The sequence below is a fragment of the Cololabis saira genome, chromosome 22, assembly GCF_033807715.1.
Source record: "Cololabis saira isolate AMF1-May2022 chromosome 22, fColSai1.1, whole genome shotgun sequence".
NCBI lineage: Eukaryota > Metazoa > Chordata > Actinopteri > Beloniformes > Belonidae > Cololabis > Cololabis saira.
Genome location: NC_084608.1, coordinates 14,986,162 through 15,004,648, shown reverse-complemented (window position 1 = coordinate 15,004,648; position 18,487 = coordinate 14,986,162). Strand labels below are relative to the sequence as shown.

Here is an 18,487-nt window from a genome sequence, read left to right as displayed (position 1 = left end):
ATTATTATTCTTATTCCGCACTTTTTTTCGTCCGTTAATGCGGCCCGAACCGCAACGTGCACCCATGCATGGCATACATCGTTGGATGCGTCTCCATCTTGCCTCGATGGGCATTACTTTTCTCCGTAATAGGGGTTACCGTGGCAACGCTAGTTGCCAAAAAGCAAAAAAAAAGGCGAAAATTCCCGCGCTTATTGCTCGGCCAAACTTTATCGTAGAGACATCGTACAAACTTTGAAACACTCGGCCCGATAGTCTTTAAAGGACCATACAACTTCATCATGCTAGTTATTACGGTTTTTGCGATATTTAACTTTCAATTTAAAAAAAAAATCACTTTTATTTTGGACGCTTGTTGCTAGGCAACGCTTTATCGTACAGACATCATTACAACATTGACCAACCCGGGACGCTTTGTACTGCAACATATTTTAGTCTCGTCATGCTTGCTATTACGGTTTTTGAGATATTCCACATTGTTCATTTTGATGCTAACGGAACTTCGGATGCTTGTTGCGCGGCAACGCGGTATCGCAGAGACTTGGTTCCAACGTTAAAAGACTCAGCTTCATGTGGACTACAACATACTGAGGTCACATTACACTGTCGTTTACAGCTTTTGAGATATTAAAGCCAAATTGTCCCATTCTATCCTATGGGGCTTGTTACCATGGCAACAAAAACCAATGCATTTGTATGGGGGACCATGTGAATAAACAATCTGTTAATGCTGCCCGAACCGGAACGTGCACCCATGCATGGCATACATTGTTGGATGCGTCTCCATCGTGCCTCGATGGGCATTACTTTTCTCAGTCAAAAGTGTTACCGTGGCAACGCTAGATGCCAAAAAGCAAAAAAAAAGGCAAAAATTCAGACGCTTATTGCTCGGTCGAACTTTATCGTAGAGACATCGTTCAAACTTTCAAACACTCGGCCCGATTGTCCCTAACGCTACGTACAACCTCATTATGCTAATTATTACAGTTTTTGCGATATTGGCCTTTCATTTTTTTTTAAATTTCTGTTTGAATTTGGACGCTTGTTGCTAGGCAACAGGTTATCGTAGAGACATCGTACAAATGTCCCCTGACTCGGCACGCTGTGGACTTCAACATACTCAAATTTCATGAAGCTGGCATTTAAGGAAATGTTATGTCAAAATCCAGGCCAAATGGCCCCATTCATTCGGATGGGGTTTTGTACCACGGTGAAAAAAAAAACCTATCCTATTAACGTAGCCTGAACCGGAACATGCACCCATGCAAGGCATACATCGTTAGATGCGTCTCCATCTTGCCTCGAAGGGCATTACTATTCTCAGTCAAAAGCGTTACCGTGGCAACGCTAGATGCCAAAAAGCGCGCCCCATTAATAACTATTGGGAGCACAGGAATGAATGAAATACAAGCGTAAAAACACCTCAAACTGACATAGAACCACCCTAAACACAACCACTACAGCCCAAAACCAAAGCAGCGAGAGGGGACGAATGGGCGGTAGGGCATGCCCATATCAAAATTTCCAGAAATTTTTAGTTTTTATTATGGGCATGCCAAGTAGTGGCATGACCATATTGCAATCGTCCAGAATGGGCCAAAGGGCAATGCTGCTAGCGTTTCGCTAACATGCTAAAGTCGCAAAAGTCCCACTGCGTACCAGCGGGTGTACAGCATGACCCCGCACTGATGTGGAAAAAAAAATCCCCAAAAAGTAAAACACGGCCGAAAAAATGAGGAAAAACATGAAAATGAAGGCGTAAATTAGTACCCAGAAAAGGTTTCCCTTTTCTTATTATTATTATGGGCATGCCAAGTAGTGGCATGACCATATTGCAATCGTCCAGAATGGCCCAAAAGGCAATGTTGCTAGCGTTTCGCTAACATGCTAAAGTCGCAAAGGTCCCACGTCACACCAGCGGGTGTAAAGCATGACCCCGCTCTGTTGTGGAAAAAAAAAATCCCCAAAAAATGAAACACGGCCGAGAAAACCTGAAAAATGAAGGCGTTAAATTAGTATCTAGAAAGGTTTCCCTTTTCTTATTATTATTATGGGCATGCCAAGTAGTGGCATGACCATATTGCAATCGTCCAGAATGGCCCAAAAGGCAATGTTGCTAGCGTTTCGCTAACATGCTAAAGTTGCAAAGGTCCCACTGCGCACCAGCGGCTGTAAAGCATGACCCCGCTCTGTTGTGGAAAAAAAAAATCCCCAAAAAATGAAACACGGCCGAGAAAACCTGAAAAATGAAGGCGTTAAATTAGTATCTAGAAAGGTTTCCCTTTTCTTATTATTAGTGCCACGGCTGCGCCACGTGGCACGCCTCCTCCATTGAGCTGCGCAAGCTCAATGGAGGAGGAGTGCCTCGTGCGCAGCACGAGGCACTCATACTATTGCTCAGGCTTATTAGTGCCACGGCTGCGCCACGTGGCACGCCTCCTCCATTGAGCTGCGCAAGCTCAATGGAGGAGGAGTGCCTCGTGCGCAGCACGAGGCACTCATACTATTGCTCAGGCTTATTAGTGCCACGGCTGCGCCACGTGGCACGCCTCCTCCATTGAGCTGCGCAAGCTCAATGGAGGAGGAGTGCCTCGTGCGCAGCACGAGGCACTCATACTATTGCTCAGGCTTATTATTATTTATATATTCTTCCGTAAAAACTTTGTCCGGCTACTCCTCCTACAGCTTTGAGAAAACGCGAAAAGTAAAAACGTAGAAACGTGCGCCTTAATCGGGAATCGATGGGTATGACTTTTATTAGCGATTGGCGTGCACGTTTTTGCGCAACGTGCACAAACGTGCGCTTTTTGCCCCATCCGGAACGCATTGCGTGAACTTTGGGGCCTCACCACTCGCACACCGTTACTCGAAAAATTATGAACCGATTTAGAAAGTTGTAGGCCCTGAATTTAACTACAGTCCTGTGGATTTTCAGAACGATGGCACGAATAGTTTTTGCACGAAGTGCAAAAACATTTCCAAATTTCCAAACTAATGGGGAAGATTTTCCCATGCATTTCAATGGCGCCATTATAAGCGGATGGGAAAATGTTGAGAAAAAAAAGACAAAATTCACCTTTTTTCCGAGTCACGTATCTTTCTCATACTTGCACGTAGAAACGTCATTCAAACTTCAAAACGGAGGAAAACTTCTCCTCTCTCTCCAAACCCCGGACTGTTTTTTCCTAAAATGTACACTTTTCAAGATATGAGCCCTCAAGCGAGGACTGGAAATCACTTTTTTTCAAATCTAGAGCACGGGAGTCAGTTTGCTAGAGTGTAGTTACACTGAAAAAAAAACATGATTTCTTATTTGTAACTCGAGGTCACGGCCAAACCGTAAAAGGTAGACAGATAATTTTTGGTCAGAATATAGACATAGGTGTTGTGATTCATAAAATGTGACTTTGACAGGCGTGGTGTGCACACAATTTTAACGGGGGAGCCAACAGACACGCCAAATCCTGTTTCGCGCTTCATTGACTCCCATGTTAAATGAAGTTTTCTTAAAAAAAATCTCACTTTTGTTTTCGAATTGCCGTTACTAACACATTTTAAGGAATATCTGTATGAAAATAACATTTAGATAATCTGGTAGGTTCTCTGTTTCTCAAAATGTTTTCGTTTTTCTGCTAAGAGCTACGGTTTGAGCGCAAAGTGGAGTGATTTCAGGTTTGTCACAACCAAAAATCCAGCTGAGTCATTCCCGCTCCCTCTGTATCAGGTTCTTGTTGCCCCTAGCAACCAGAGCTCAGCTGTTGACTAATTAGGCTGACCCAGAACTGGTCACATGACTCACTCAGTACAGACTTCAAGTAATATAACCTGGAAAATGGAGAAATCTGAACCCTGACCTTTTAACCTTAGATGAACACACACACACACACACACACACACACACACACACACACACACACACACACACACACACACACGATAGGTGTTATTATGGGATGGCAGGTGTTTTTATAGGGTGTTAGTGTTATTATGGGATGGCAGGTGTTTTTATAGGATTTTAGTGTTATTATGGGATGGCAGGTGTTTTTATAGGATGTTAGTGTTATTATGGGATGGCAGGTGTTTTTATAGGATGTTAGTGTTATTATGGGATGGCAGGTGTTTTTATAGGATGTTAGTGTTATTATGGGATGGTAGGTGTTTATTATGGGATGGTAGTGTTATTGGTGTTAGCGGTCCCGTTAGCGGTTCTGTTAGCGGTCCTGTTAGCGATCCCGTTAGCGGTCCCGTTAGCGGTTCCGTTAGCGATCCCATTAGCGGTCCCGTTAGCGGTCCCGTTAGCGGTCCCGTTAGCGGTTGTTAGCGGCTCGGTTAGCGATTCCGTTAACGGCTCGGTTAGCGGTCCCGTTAGCGATCCCGTTAGCGATCCCGTTAGCGGTTCAGTTAGCGGTTATGTTAGCGGTACTGTTAGCGGTTTCGTTAGCGGTTGTTAGCGGTCCCGTTAGCGACCCCATTAGCGGCTCCGTTAGCGATCCCGTTAGCGATCCCGTTAGCGGTCCCGTTAGCGGTCCCGTTAGCGGTCCCGTTAGCGGTTCCGTTAGCGGTTCCGTTAGCGATCCCGTTAGCGGTCCCGTTAGCGGTCCCGTTAGCGGTCCCGTTAGCGGTCCCGTTAGCGGTTCCGTTAGCGATCCCGTTAGCGGTCCCGTTAGCGGTCCCGTTAGCGGTCCCGTTAGCGGTTCCGTTAGCGGTTGTTAGCGGCTCGGTTAGCGATTCCGTTAGCGGCTCGGTTAGCGGTCCCGTTAGCGGTCCCGTTAGCGATCCCTTTAGCGATCCCGTTAGCGGTTCAGTTAGCGATCCCGTTAGAGGTTCCGTTAGCGGTTCTGTTAGCTATCCCGTTAGCGGTCCCGTTAGCGGTCTTGTTAGCGGTTCTATTAGCCTATTACATATTTTCTGTAATAACTTTTGAATGGTTTGACATAGAGAGTCATGGGTGGTGTCAAATGACTAAGTATCGAGTCCTTGACCTTCATGGGTGCAAATAAGCCCCGCGATCATCCGGCAGTAGTCCGTGGCACTTCAAAATTTCCCGGGAATTTTGTCTAGTTTATTATATATTCTTCCGTAAAAACTTTGTCCGGCTACTCCTCCTACAGCTTTGAGAAAACGCGAAAAGTAAAAACGTAGAAACGTGCGCCTTAATCGGGAATCGATGGGTATGACTTTTATTAGCGATTGGCGTGCACGTTTTTGCGCAACGTGCACAAACGTGCGCTTTTTGCCCCATCCGGAACGCATTGCGTGAACTTTGGGGCCTCACCACTCGCACACCGTTACTCGAAAAATTATGAACCGATTTAGAAAGTTGTAGGCCCTGAATTTAACTACAGTCCTGTGGATTTTCAGAACGATGGCACGAATAGTTTTTGCACGAAGTGCAAAAACATTTCCAAATTTCCAAACTAATGGGGAGCTCATTTTCCCTATGTATTCCTATGGCGCCATTCAAAGCGGATGGGAAAATGTCGAGAAAAAAGACAAAATTCACCTTTTTTCTGAGTCACGTATCTTTCTCATACTTGCACGTAGAAACGTCATTCAAACTTCAAAACGGAGGAAAACTTCTCTTCTCTCTCCAAACCCGAAACAGTTTTTTCCTAAAATGTACACTTTTCAAGATATGAGCCCTCAAGCGAGGACTGGAAATCACTTTTTTTCAAATCTAGAGCACGGGAGTCAGTTTGCTAGAGTGTAGTTACACTGAAAAAAAAACATGATTTCTTATTTGTAACTCGAGGTCACGGCCAAACCGTAAAAGGTAGACAGATAATTTTTGGTCAGAATATAGACATAGGTGTTGTGATTTATAAAATGTGACTTTGACAGGCGTGGTGTGCACAAAATTTTAACGGGGGAGCCAACAGACACGCCAGTTCCTGTCTCTCTCTTCATTGACTCCCATGTTAAATGAAGTTTTCTTAAAAAAAATCTCATTTTTGTTTTCGAATTGCCGTTACTAACACATTTTAAGGAATATCTGTATGAAAATAACATTTAGATAATCTGGTAGGTTCTCTGTTTCTCAAAATGTTTTCGTTTTTCTGCTAAGAGCTATGGTTTGAGCGCAAAGTGGAGTGATTTCAGGTTTGTCACAACCAAAAATCCAGCTGAGTCATTCCCGCTCCCTCTGTATCAGGTTCTTGTTGCCCCTAGCAACCAGAGCTCAGCTGTTGACTGATTAGACTGACCCAGAACTGGTCACATGACTCACTCAGTACAGACTTCATAGTATAACCTGGAAAATGGAGAAATCTGAACCCTGACCTTTTAACCTTAGATGAACACACACACACACACACACACACACACACACACACGATAGGTGTTATTATGGGATGTCAGGTGTTTTTATAGGATGTTAGTGTTATTATGGGATGTCAGGTGTTTTTATAGGATGTTAGTGTTATTATGGGATGACAGGTGTTTTTATAGGATGTTAGTGTTATTATGGGATGTCAGGTGTTTTTATAGGATGTTAGTGTTATTATGGGATGGCAGGTGTTTTTATAGGATGTTAGTGTTATTATGGGATGGCAGGTGTTTTTATAGGATGTTAGTGTTATTATGGGATGTTAGTGTTATTATGGGATGGTAGGTGTTTATTATGGGATGGTAGTGTTATTGGTGTTAGCGGTCCCGTTAGCGGTTCTGTTAGCGGTCCTGTTAGCGATCCCGTTAGCGGTCCCGTTAGCGGTCCAGTTAGCGATCCCGTTAGTGGTCCAGTTAGCGACCCCGTTAGCGGTCCCGTTAGCAATCCCGTTAGCGGTCCCGTTAGCGGTTGTTAGCGATCCCGTTAGCGATCCCGTTAGCGGCTTGGTTAGCGATCCCGTTAGCGGCTCGGTTAGCGGTCCCGTTAGCGGTTCAGTTAGCGATTCCGTTAGCGATCCCGTTAGCGGTCCCGTTAGCGGTCCCGTTAGCGGTCCAGTTAGCGATCCCGTTAGCGGTCCAGTTAGCAACCCCGTTAGCGGTCCCGTTAGCGGTTCCGCTAGCGGTTGTTAGCGATCCCGTTAGCGGTCCCGTTAGCGGTTCAGTTAGCGATTCCGTTAGCGATCCCGTTAGCGGTCCCGTTAGCGGTCCAGTTAGCGATCCCGTTAGCGGTCCAGTTAGCGACCCCGTTAGCGGTTCCGCTAGCGGTTGTTAGCGATCCCGTTAGCGGTCCCGTTAGCGGTTCTGTTAGCGGTCCTGTTAGCGGTTCCGTTAGCGGTTGTTAGCGGTCCCGTTAGCGATCCCATTAGCGGCTCGGTTAGCAATCCCGTTAGCGGCTCGGTTAGCGGTCCCGTTAGCGGTTCAGTTAGCGATTCCGTTAGCGATCCCGTTAGCGGTACCGTTAGCAGTCCAGTTAGCGATCCCGTTAGCGGTCCAGTTAGCGACCCCGTTAGCGGTCCCGTTAGCAATCCCATTAGCGGTCCCGTTAGCGGTTCCGCTAGCGGTTGTTAGCGATCCCGTTAGCGGTTCTGTTAGCGGTTCTGTTAGCGGTCCCGTTAGCGGTTCTGTTAGCGGTTGTTAGCGGTCCCGTTAGCGATCCCATTAGCGGCTCGGTTAGCGGTCCCGTTAGCGATCCCGTTAGCGATCCCGTTAGCGATCCCGTTAGCGGTCCCGTTAGCGATCCCGTTAGCGGTCCCGTTAGCGGTCCCGTTAGCGGTTCCGTTAGCGGTCCCGTTAGCGGTTCCGTTAGCGGTTCCGTTAGCGGTCCCGTTAGCGGTCCCGTTAGCGGTTCCGTTAGCGGTTGTTAGCGGCTCGGTTAGCGATCCCGTTAGCGGCTCGGTTAGCGGTCCCGTTAGCGGTCCCGTTAGCGATCCCGTTAGCGATCCCGTTAGCGGTTCAGTTAGCGGTTCTATATTTTCTGTAATAACTTTTGAATGGTTTGACATAGAGAGTCATGGGTGGTGTCATTGGAATCTGTATCGAGTCCTTGACCTTCATGGGTGCAAATAAGCCCCGCGATCATCCGGCAGTAGTCCGTGGCACTTCAAAATTTCCCGGGAATTTTGTCTAGTTATTTATTCCATATTCTTCCGTATAAACTTCGTCCCGTAACTAGTCCCACAGCTTTGAGAAAACGCGAAAAGTAAAAACGTAGAAACGTGCGCCTTAATCGGGAATCGATGGGTATGACTTTTATAAGCAATTGGCGTGCACGTTTTTGCGCAACGTGCACAAACGTGCGCTTTTTGCCCCATCCGGAACGCATTGCGTGAACTTTGGGGCCTCACCACTCGCACACCGTTACTCGAAAAATTCCGAACCGATTTAGAAAGTTGTAGGCCCTGAATTTAACTACAGTCCTGTGGATTTTCAGAACGATGGCACGAATAGTTTTTGCACGAAGTGCAAAAACATTTCCAAATTTCCAAACTAATGGGGAAGATTTTCCCATGCATTTCAATGGCGCCATTATAAGCGGATGGGAAAATGTTGAGAAAAAAAAAGACAAAATTCACCTTTTTTCCGAGTCACGTATCTTTCTCATATTTGGACGTAGAAACGTCATTCAAACTTCAAAACGGAGGAAAACTTCTCTTCTCTCTCCAAACCCCGGACTGTTTTTTCCTAAAATGTACACTTTTCAAGATATGAGCGCTCAAGCGAGGACTGGAAATCACTTTTTTTCAAATCTAGAGCACGGGAGTCAGTTTGCTAGAGTGTAGTTACACTGAAAAAAAAACATGATTTCTTATTTGTAACTCGAGGTCACGGCCAAACCGTAAAAGGTAGACAGATCATTTTTGGTCAGAATATAGACATAGGTGTTGTGATTCGTAAAATGTGACTTTGACAGGCGTGGTGTGCACAAAATTTTAACGGGGGAGCCAACAGTCACGCCAATTCCTGTCTGTCTCTTCATTGACTCCCATGTTAAATGAAGTTTTCTTAAAAAAAATCTCATTTTTGTTTTCGAATTGCCGTTACTAACACATTTTAAGGAATATCTGTATGAAAATAACATTTAGATAATCTGGTAGGTTCTCTGTTTCTCAAAATGTTTTCGTTTTTCTGCTAAGTGCTACGGTTTGAGCGCAAAGTGGAGTGATTTCAGGTTTGTCACAACCGAAAATCCAGCTGAGTCATTCCCGCTCCCTCTGTATCAGGTTCTTGTTGCCCCTAGCAACCAGAGCTCAGCTGTTGACTGATTAGGCTGACCCAGAACTGGTCACATGACTCACTCAGTACAGACTTCATAGTATAACCTGGAAAATGGAGAAATCTGAACCCTGACCTTTTAACCTTAGATGAACACACACACACACACACACACACACACACACACACACACACACACACACACACACACACACACACACACACACACATGATAGGTGTTATTATGGGATGGCAGGTGTTTTTATAGGATGTTAGTGTTATTATGGGATGTCAGGTGTTTTTATAGGATGTTAGTGTTATTATGGGATGGCAGGTATTTTTATAGGATGTTAGTGTTATTATGGGATGGCAGGTGTTTTTATAGGATGTTAGTGTTATTATGGGATGTTAGTGTTTTTATAGGATGTTAGTGTTATTATGGGATGGTAGGTGTTTATTATGGGATGGTAGTGTTATTGGTGTTAGCGGTCCCGTTAGCGGTTCTGTTAGCGGTCCTGTTAGCGATCCCGTTAGCGGTCCCATTAGCGGTCCAGTAAGCGATCCCGTTAGCGGTCCAGTTAGCGACCCCGTTAGCGGTCCCGTTAGCAATCCCGTTAGCGGTCCCGTTAGCGGTTGTTAGCGATCCCGTTAGCGATCCCGTTAGCGGCTCGGTTAGCGATCCCGTTAGCGGCTCGGTTAGCGGTCCCGTTAGCGGTTTAGTTAGCGATTCCGTTAGCGATCCCGTTAGCGGTCCCATTAGCAGTCCAGTTAGCGATCCCGTTAGCGGTCCAGTTAGCGACCCCGTTAGCGGTCCCGTTAGCAATCCCATTAGCGGTCCCGTTAGCGGTTCCGCTAGCGGTTGTTAGCGATCTCGTTAGCGGTCCCGTTAGCGGTTCTTTTAGCGGTCCCGTTAGCAGTTCCGTTAGCGGTTGTTAGCGGTCCCGTTAGCGACCCCATTAGCGGCTCGGTTAGCGGTCCCGTTAGCGGTCCCGTTAGCGGTTCCGTTAGCGATCCCATTAGCGATCCCGTTAGCGGTCCCGTTAGCGGTCCCGTTAGCGGTCCCGTTAGCGGTTGTTAGCGGCTCGGTTAGCGATTCCGTTAGCGGCTCGGTTAGCGGTCCCGTTAGCGGTTCTGTTAGCGATCCCTTTAGCGATCCCGTTAGCGGTTCAGTTAGCGATCCCGTTAGCGGTCTTGTTAGCGGTTCTATTAGCCTATTACATATTTTCTGTAATAACTTTTGAATGGTTTGACATAGAGAGTCATGGGTGGTGTCAAATGACTAAGTATCGAGTCCTTGACCTTCATGGGTGCAAATAAGCCCCGCGATCATCCGGCAGTAGTCCGTGGCACTTCAAAATTTCCCGGGAATTTTGTCTAGTTATTATTATTCTTATTCCGCACTTTTTTTCGTCCGTTAATGCGGCCCGAACCGCAACGTGCACCCATGCATGCCATACATCGTTGGATGCGTCTCCATCTTGCCTCGATGGGCATTACTTTTCTCCGTAATAGGGGTTACCGTGGCAACGCTAGTTGCCAAAAAGCAAAAAAAAAGGCGAAAATTCCCACGCTTATTGCTCGGCCGAACTTTATCGTAGAGACATAGTTCAAACTTTCAAACACTCGGCCCGATAGTCACTAAAGGACCATAAAACTTCATCATGCTAGTTATTACGGTTTTTGCGATATTTAACTTTCAATTTAAAAAAAAAATCACTTTTATTTTGGACGCTTGTTGCTAGGCAACGGTTTATCGTACAGACATCATTACAACATTGACAAACCCGGGACGCTTTGTACTGCAACATATTTTAGTCTCGTCATGCTTGCTATTATGGTTTTTGAGATATTCCACATTGTTCATTTTGATGCTAACGGAACTTTGGATGCTTGTTGCGCGGCAACGCGGTTTCGTAGAGACTTGGTTCCAACGTTAAAAGACTCAGCTTGATGTGGACTACAAAATGCTGAGGTCTCATTACGCTGTCGTTTACAGCTTTTGAGATATTGAAGCCAAATTGTCCCATTCTATCCTATGGGGCTTGTTACCATGGCAACAAAAACCAATGCATTTGTATGGGGGACCATGTGAATAAACAATCTGTTAATGCTGCCCGAACCGGAACGTGCACCCATGCATGGCATATATCGTTGGATGCGTCTCCATCGTGCCTTAATGTGCATTACTTTTTTCAGTCAAAAGTGTTACCGTGGCAACGCTAGATGCCAAAAAGCAAAAAAAAAGGCGAACATTCAGACGCTTATTGCTCGGCCGGACTTTATCGTAGAGACATCGTTCAAACTTTCAAACACTCGGCCTGATTGGCACATACGGACCCTAGAACCTCATTATGCCAATTTTTAAAGTTTTTGCGATATTGACCTTTCTTTTTTTTTTTTAATTTCCGTTTGACTTTGGACGCTTGTTGCTAGGTAACAGGTTATCGTAGAGACATCGTACAAATGTTTCCCGACTCGGCACGCTGTGGACTTCAACATACTCAAATTTCATGAAGCTGGGATTTAAGGAAATTTTATGTCAAAATCCAGGCCAAAAGGCCCCATTCATTCGGATGGGATTTTGTACCATGGTGAAAAAAAAAACCTATCCGTTAACGTAGCCTGAACCGGAACATGCACCCATGCATGGCGTACATCGTTAGATGCGTCTCCATCTTGCCTCGATGGGCATTACTATTCTCAGTCAAAAGCGTTACCGTGGCAACGCTAGATGCCAAAAAGTGCGCCCCATTAATAACTATTGGGAGCACAGGAATGAATGAAATACAAGCGTAAAAACACCTCAAACTGACATAGAACCCCCCCGAACACAAACACTACAGCCCCAAACCAAAGCGGCGAGAGGGGATGAATGGGCGGTAGGGCATGCCCATATCAAAATTTCCAGAAATTTTCTAGTTATTATTATTCTTATTCCGCACTTTTTTTCGTCCGTTAATGCGGCCCGAACCGCAACGTGCACCCATGCATGCCATACATCGTTGGATGCGTCTCCATCTTGCCTCGATGGGCATTACTTTTCTCCGTAATAGGGGTTACCGTGGCAACGCTAGTTGCCAAAAAGCAAAAAAAAAGGCGAAAATTCCCGCGCTTATTGCTCGGCCGAACTTTATCGTAGAGACATCGTTCAAACTTTGAAACACTCGGCCCGATAGTCTTTAAAGGACCATACAACTTCATCATGCTAGTTATTACGGTTTTTGCGATATTTAACTTTCAATTTTAAAAAAAAATCACTTTTATTTTGGACGCTTGTTGCTAGGCAACGGTTTATCGTACAGACATCATTACAACATTGACCAACCCGGGAAGCTTTGTACTGCAACATATTTTAGTCTCGTCATGCTTGCTATTACGGTTTTTGAGATATTCCACATTGTTCATTTTGATGCTAACGGAACTTCGGATGCTTGTTGCGCGGCAACGCGGTATCGCAGAGACTTGGTTCCAACGTTAAAAGACTCAGCTTCATGTGGACTACAACATACTGAAGTCTCATTACGCTGTCGTTTACAGCTTTTGAGATATTAAAGCCAAATTGTCCCATTCTATCCTATGGGGCTTGTTACCATGGCAACAAAAACCAATGCATTTGTATGGGGGACCGTGTGAATAAACAATCTGTTAATGCTGCCCGAACCGGAATGTGCACCCATGCATGGCATATATCGTTGGATGCGTCTCCATCGTGCCTCGATGGGCATTACTTTTTTCAGTCAAAAGTGCTACCGTGGCAACGCTAGATGCCAAAAAGCCAAAAAAAAGGCGAAAATTCAGACGCTTATTGCTCGGCCGGACTTTATCGTAGAGACATAGTTCAAACTTTCAAACACTCGGCCCGATTGGCACTAACGGAGCCTAGAACCTCATTATGCCTTTTTTTTAAGTTTTTGTGATATTGACCTTTCATTTTTTTTTAAATTTCCGTTTGACTTTGGACGCTTGTTGCTAGGCAACAGATTATCGTAGAGACATCATACAAATGTTCCCTGACTCGGCACGCTGTGACCTTCAACGTATTAAAATTTCATGAAGCTGTGATTTAAGGAAAGTTTAATGTAAAATCCATGCCAAATGGCCCCATTCATTCGGATGGGTTTTTTTAAACCATGGTGGAAAAAAAACCTATCCGTTAACGTAGCCTGAACCGGAACGTGCACCCATGCATGGCATACATCGTTGGATGCGTCTCCATCGTGCCTCGATGGGCATTGCTTTTCTCAGTCAAAAGCGTTACCGTGGGGACGCTAGACGGCAAAAAGCGCGCCCCATTAATAGCTATTGGGAGCACAGGAATGAATGAAATACAACCGTAAACACCTCAAACTGACATAAAACCGCCCCGAACACAAACACTGCAGCCCCAAACCAGAGCAGCGAGAGGGCTCGAATTGGCGGTAGGGCATGCCCATATCAAAATTTCCAGAAATTTTCTAGTTATTATTATTCTTATTCCGCACTTTTTTTCGTCCGTTAATACGGCCCGAACCGCAACGTGCACCCATGCATGGCATACATCGTTGGATGCGTCTCCATCGTGATTCGATGGGCATTACTTTTCTCCGTAATAGGGGTTACCGTGGCAACGCTAGTTGCCAAAAAGCAAAAAAAAAGGCGAAAATTCCCACGCTTATTGCTCGGCCGAACTTTATCGTAGAGACATCGTTCAAACTTTCAAACACTTGGTCCGATAGTCACTAAAGGACCATAAAACTTCATCATGCTAGTTATTACGGTTTTTGCGATATTTAACTTTCAATTTAAAAAAAAAATCACTTTTTTTTTGGACGCTTGTTGCTAGGCAACGGTTTATCGTACAGACATCATTACAACATTGACAAACCCGGGACGCTTTGTACTGCAACATATTTTAGTCTCGTCATGCTTGCTATTATGGTTTTTGAGATATTCCACATTGTTCATTTTGATGCTAACGGAACTTCGGATGCTTGTTGCGCGGCAACGCGGTTTCGTAGAGACTTGGTTCCAACGTTAAAAGACTCAGCTTGATTTGGACTACAACATACTGAGGTCTCATTACGCTGTCGTTTACAGCTTTTGAGATATTGAAGCCAAATTGTCCCATTCTATCCTATGGGGCTTGTTACCATGGCAACAAAAACCAATGCATTTGTATGGGGGACCATGTGAATAAACAATCTGTTAATGCTGCCCGAACCGGAACGTGCACCCATGCATGGCATATATCGTTGGATGCGTCTCCATCGTGCCTTAATGTGCATTACTTTTTTCAGTCAAAAGTGTTACCGTGCCAACGCTAGATGCCAAAAAGCAAAAAAAAAGGCGAAAATTCACACGCTTATTGCTCGGCCGGACTTTATCGTAGAGACATCGTTCAAACTTTCAAACACTCGGCCTGATTGGCACATACGGACCCTACAACCTCATTATGCCAATTTTTAAAGTTTTTGCGATATTGACCTTTCTTTTTTTTTTTTATTTCCGTTTGACTTTGAACGCTTGTTGCTAGGTAACAGGTTATCGTAGAGACATCGTACAAATGTTTCCCGACTCGGCACGCTGTGGACTTCAACATACTCAAATTTCATGAAGCTGGGATTTAAGGAAATTTTATGTCAAAATCCAGGCCAAAAGGCCCCATTCATTCGGATGGGATTTTGTACCATGGTGAAAAAAATAACCTATCCGTTAACGTAGCCTGAACCGGAACATGCACCCATGCATGGCGTACATCGTTAGATGCGTCTCCATCTTGCCTCGATGGGCATTACTATTCTAGGTCAAAAGCGTTACCGTGGCAACGCTAGATGCCAAAAAGCGCGCCCCATTAATAACTATTGGGAGCACAGGAATGAATGAAATACAAGCGTAAAAACACCTCAAACTGACATAGAACCCCCCCGAACACAAACACTACAGCTCCAAACCAAAGCAGCGAGAGGGGACGAATGGGCGGTAGGGCATGCCCATGTCAAAATTTCCAGAAATTTTCTAGTTATGGGCATGCCAAGTAGTGGCATGACCATATTGCAATCGTCCAGAATGGGCCAAAGGGCAATGCTGCTAGCGTTTCGCTAACATGCTAAAGTCGCAAAAGTCCCACTGCGTACCAGTGGGTGTACAGCATGACCCCGCACTGATGTGGAAAAAAAAAATCCCCAAAAAGTAAAACACGGCCGAAAAAATGAGGAAAAACATGAAAATGAAGGCGTAAATTAGTACCCAGAAAAGGTTTCCCTTTTCTTATTATTATTATTATTATTCTTATTCCGCACTTTTTTTCGTCCGTTAATACGGCCCGAACCGCAACGTGCACCCATGCATGGCATACATCGTTGAATGCGTCTCCATAGTGATTCGATGGGCATTACTTTTCTCCGTAATAGGGGTTACCGTGGCAACGGTAGTTGGCAAAAAGCAAAAAAAAAGGCGAAAATTCCCACGCTTATTGCTCGGCCGAACTTTATCGTAGAGACATCGTTCAAACTTTCAAACACTCGGCCCGATAGTCACTAAAGGACCATAAAACTTCATCATGCTACTTATTACGGTTTTTGCGATATTTAACTTTCAATTTAAAAAAAAAATCTATTTTATTTTGGACGCTTGTTGCTAGGCAACGGTTTATCGTACAGACATCATTACAACATTGACAAACCCGGGACGCTTTGTACTGCAACATATTTTAGTCTCGTCATGCTTGCTATTACGGTTTTTGAGATATTCCACATTGTTCATTTTGATGCTAACGGAACTTCGGATGCTTGTTGCGCGGCAACGCGGTATCGCAGAGACTTTGTTCCAACGTTAAAAGACTCAGGTTGATGTGGACTACAACATACTGAGGTCTCATTACGCTGTCGTTTACAGCTTTTGAGATATTAAAGCCAAATTGTCCCATTCTATCCTATGGAGCTTGTTACCATGGCAACAAAAACCTATGCATTTGTATGGGAGAGCATGTGAATAAACAATCTGTTAATACTGCTCGGACCGCAATGTGCACCCATGCATGGCATATATCGTTGGATGCGTCTCCATCGTGCCTCGATGGGCATTACTTTTTTCAGTCAAAAGTGCTACCGTGGCAACGCTAGATGCCAAAAAGCCAAAAAAAAGGCAAAAATTCAGACGCTTATTGCTAGGCCGGACTTTATCGTAGAGACATAGTTCAAACTTTCAAACACTCGGCCTGATTGGCACTAACGGAGCCTAGAACCTCATTATGCCATTTTTTTAAGTTTTTGTGATATTGACCTTTCATTTTTTTTTTAATTTCCGTTTGACTTTGGACGCTTATTGCTAGGCAACAGATTATCGTAGAGACATCATACAAATGTTCCCTGACTCGGCACGCTGTGACCTTCAACGTATTAAAATTTCATGAAGCTGTGATTTAAGGAAAGTTAAATGTAAAATCCATGCCAAATGGCCCCATTCATTCGGATGGGTTTTTTAAAACCATGGTGGAAAAAAAACCTATCCGTTAACGTAGCCTGAACCGGAACGTGCACCCATGCATGGCATACATCGTTGGATGCGTCTCCATCGTGCCTCGATGGGCATTGCTTTTCTCAGTCAAAAGCGTTACCGTGGGGACGCTAGACGGCAAAAAGCGCGCCCCATTAATAGCTATTGGGAGCACAGGAATGAATGAAATACAACCGTAAACACCTCAAACTGACATAAAACCGCCCCGAACACAAACACTGCAGCCCCAAACCAGAGCAGCGAGAGGGCTCGAATGGGCGGTAGGGCATGCCCATATCAAAATTTCCAGAAATTTTCTAGTTATTATTCTTATTATTCCGCACTTTTTTTTGTCCGTTAATACGGCCCGAACCGCAACGTGCACCCATGCATGGCATACATCGTTGGATGCGTCTCCATCGTGATTCGATGGGTATTACTTTTCTCAGTAATAGGGGTTGCCGTGGCAACGCTAGATGCCAAAAAGCAAAAAAAAAGGTAAAAATTCCCGCGCTTATTGCTCGGCCAAACTTTATCGTAGAGACATCGTTCAAACTTTGAAACACTCGGCCCGATAGTCTTTAAAGGACCATACAACTTCATCATGCTAGTTATTACGGTTTTTGCGATATTTAACTTTCAATTTAAAAAAAAAATCACTTTTATTTTGGACGCTTGTTGCTAGGCAACGGTTTATTGTACAGACATTATTACAACATTGACCAACCCGGGACGCTTTGTACTGCAACATATTTTAGTCTCGTCATGCTTGCTATTACGGTTTTTGAGATATTCCACATTGTTCATTTTGATGCTAACGGAACTTCGGATGCTTGTTGCGCGGCAACGCGGTATCGCAGAGACTTGGTTCCAACGTTAAAAGACTCAGCTTCATGTGGACTACAACATGCTGAGGTCTCATTACGCTGTCGTTTACAGCTTTTGAGATATTAAAGCCAAATTGTCCCATTCTATCCTATGGGGCTTGTTACCATGGCAACAAAAACCAATGCATTTGTATGGGGGACCATGTGAATAAACAATCTGTTAATGCTGCCCAAACCGGAACGTGCACCCATGCATGGCATACATCGTTGGATGCGTCTCCATCGTGCCTCGATGGGCATTACTTTTCTCAGTCAAAAGTGTTACCGTGGCAACGCTAGATGCCAAAAAGCAAAAAAAAAGGCAAAAATTCAGACGCTTATTGCTCGGTCGAACTTTATCGTAGAGACATCGTTCAAACTTTCAAACACTCGGCCCAATTGTCCCTAACGCTACGTACAACCTCATTATGCTAATTATTACAGTTTTTTGAGATATTGGCCTTTCATATTTTTCTTTATTTCCGTTTGACTTTGGACGCTTGTTGCTAGGCAACAGATTATCGTAGAGACATCCTACAAATGTTCCCCGACTCGGCACGCTGTGGACTTCAACATATTCAAATTTCATGAAGCTGTTATTTAAGGAAATTTTATGTCAAAATCCATGCCAAATGGCCCCATTCATTCGGATGGGTTTTTTTTACCACGGTGAAACAAAAACCTATCCGTTAATGTAGCCTGAACCGCAACGTGCACCCATGCATGGCATACATCGTTAGATGGGTCTCCATGTTGCCTCGATGGGCATTACTTTTTTCAGTCAAAAGTGTCACCGTGGGGGGCGCTAGACGCCAAAAAGCGCGCCCCATTTTTAACTATTGGGAGCACAGGAATGAATGCAATACAACCGTAAACACCTCAAACTGACATAGAACCACCCCAAACACAACCACTACAGCCCCAAACCAAAGCAGCGAGAGGGGTCGAATGGGCGGTAGGGCATGCCCATATCAAAATTTCCAGAAATTTTCTAGTTATTATTATTACTATTATTACAGTTATTTAAGCTATTTTTATTATTATTATTACTA

General features: G+C 44.6%; 1 protein-coding gene across 2 annotated transcripts in view; it reads left to right on the top strand.

Moving 5' to 3' along the window:
- pola1 (polymerase (DNA directed), alpha 1) overlaps positions 1-18,487 on the top strand; it is a 90,788-nt gene that overhangs the window by 32,964 nt on the left and 39,337 nt on the right. The window lies entirely within an intron of this gene.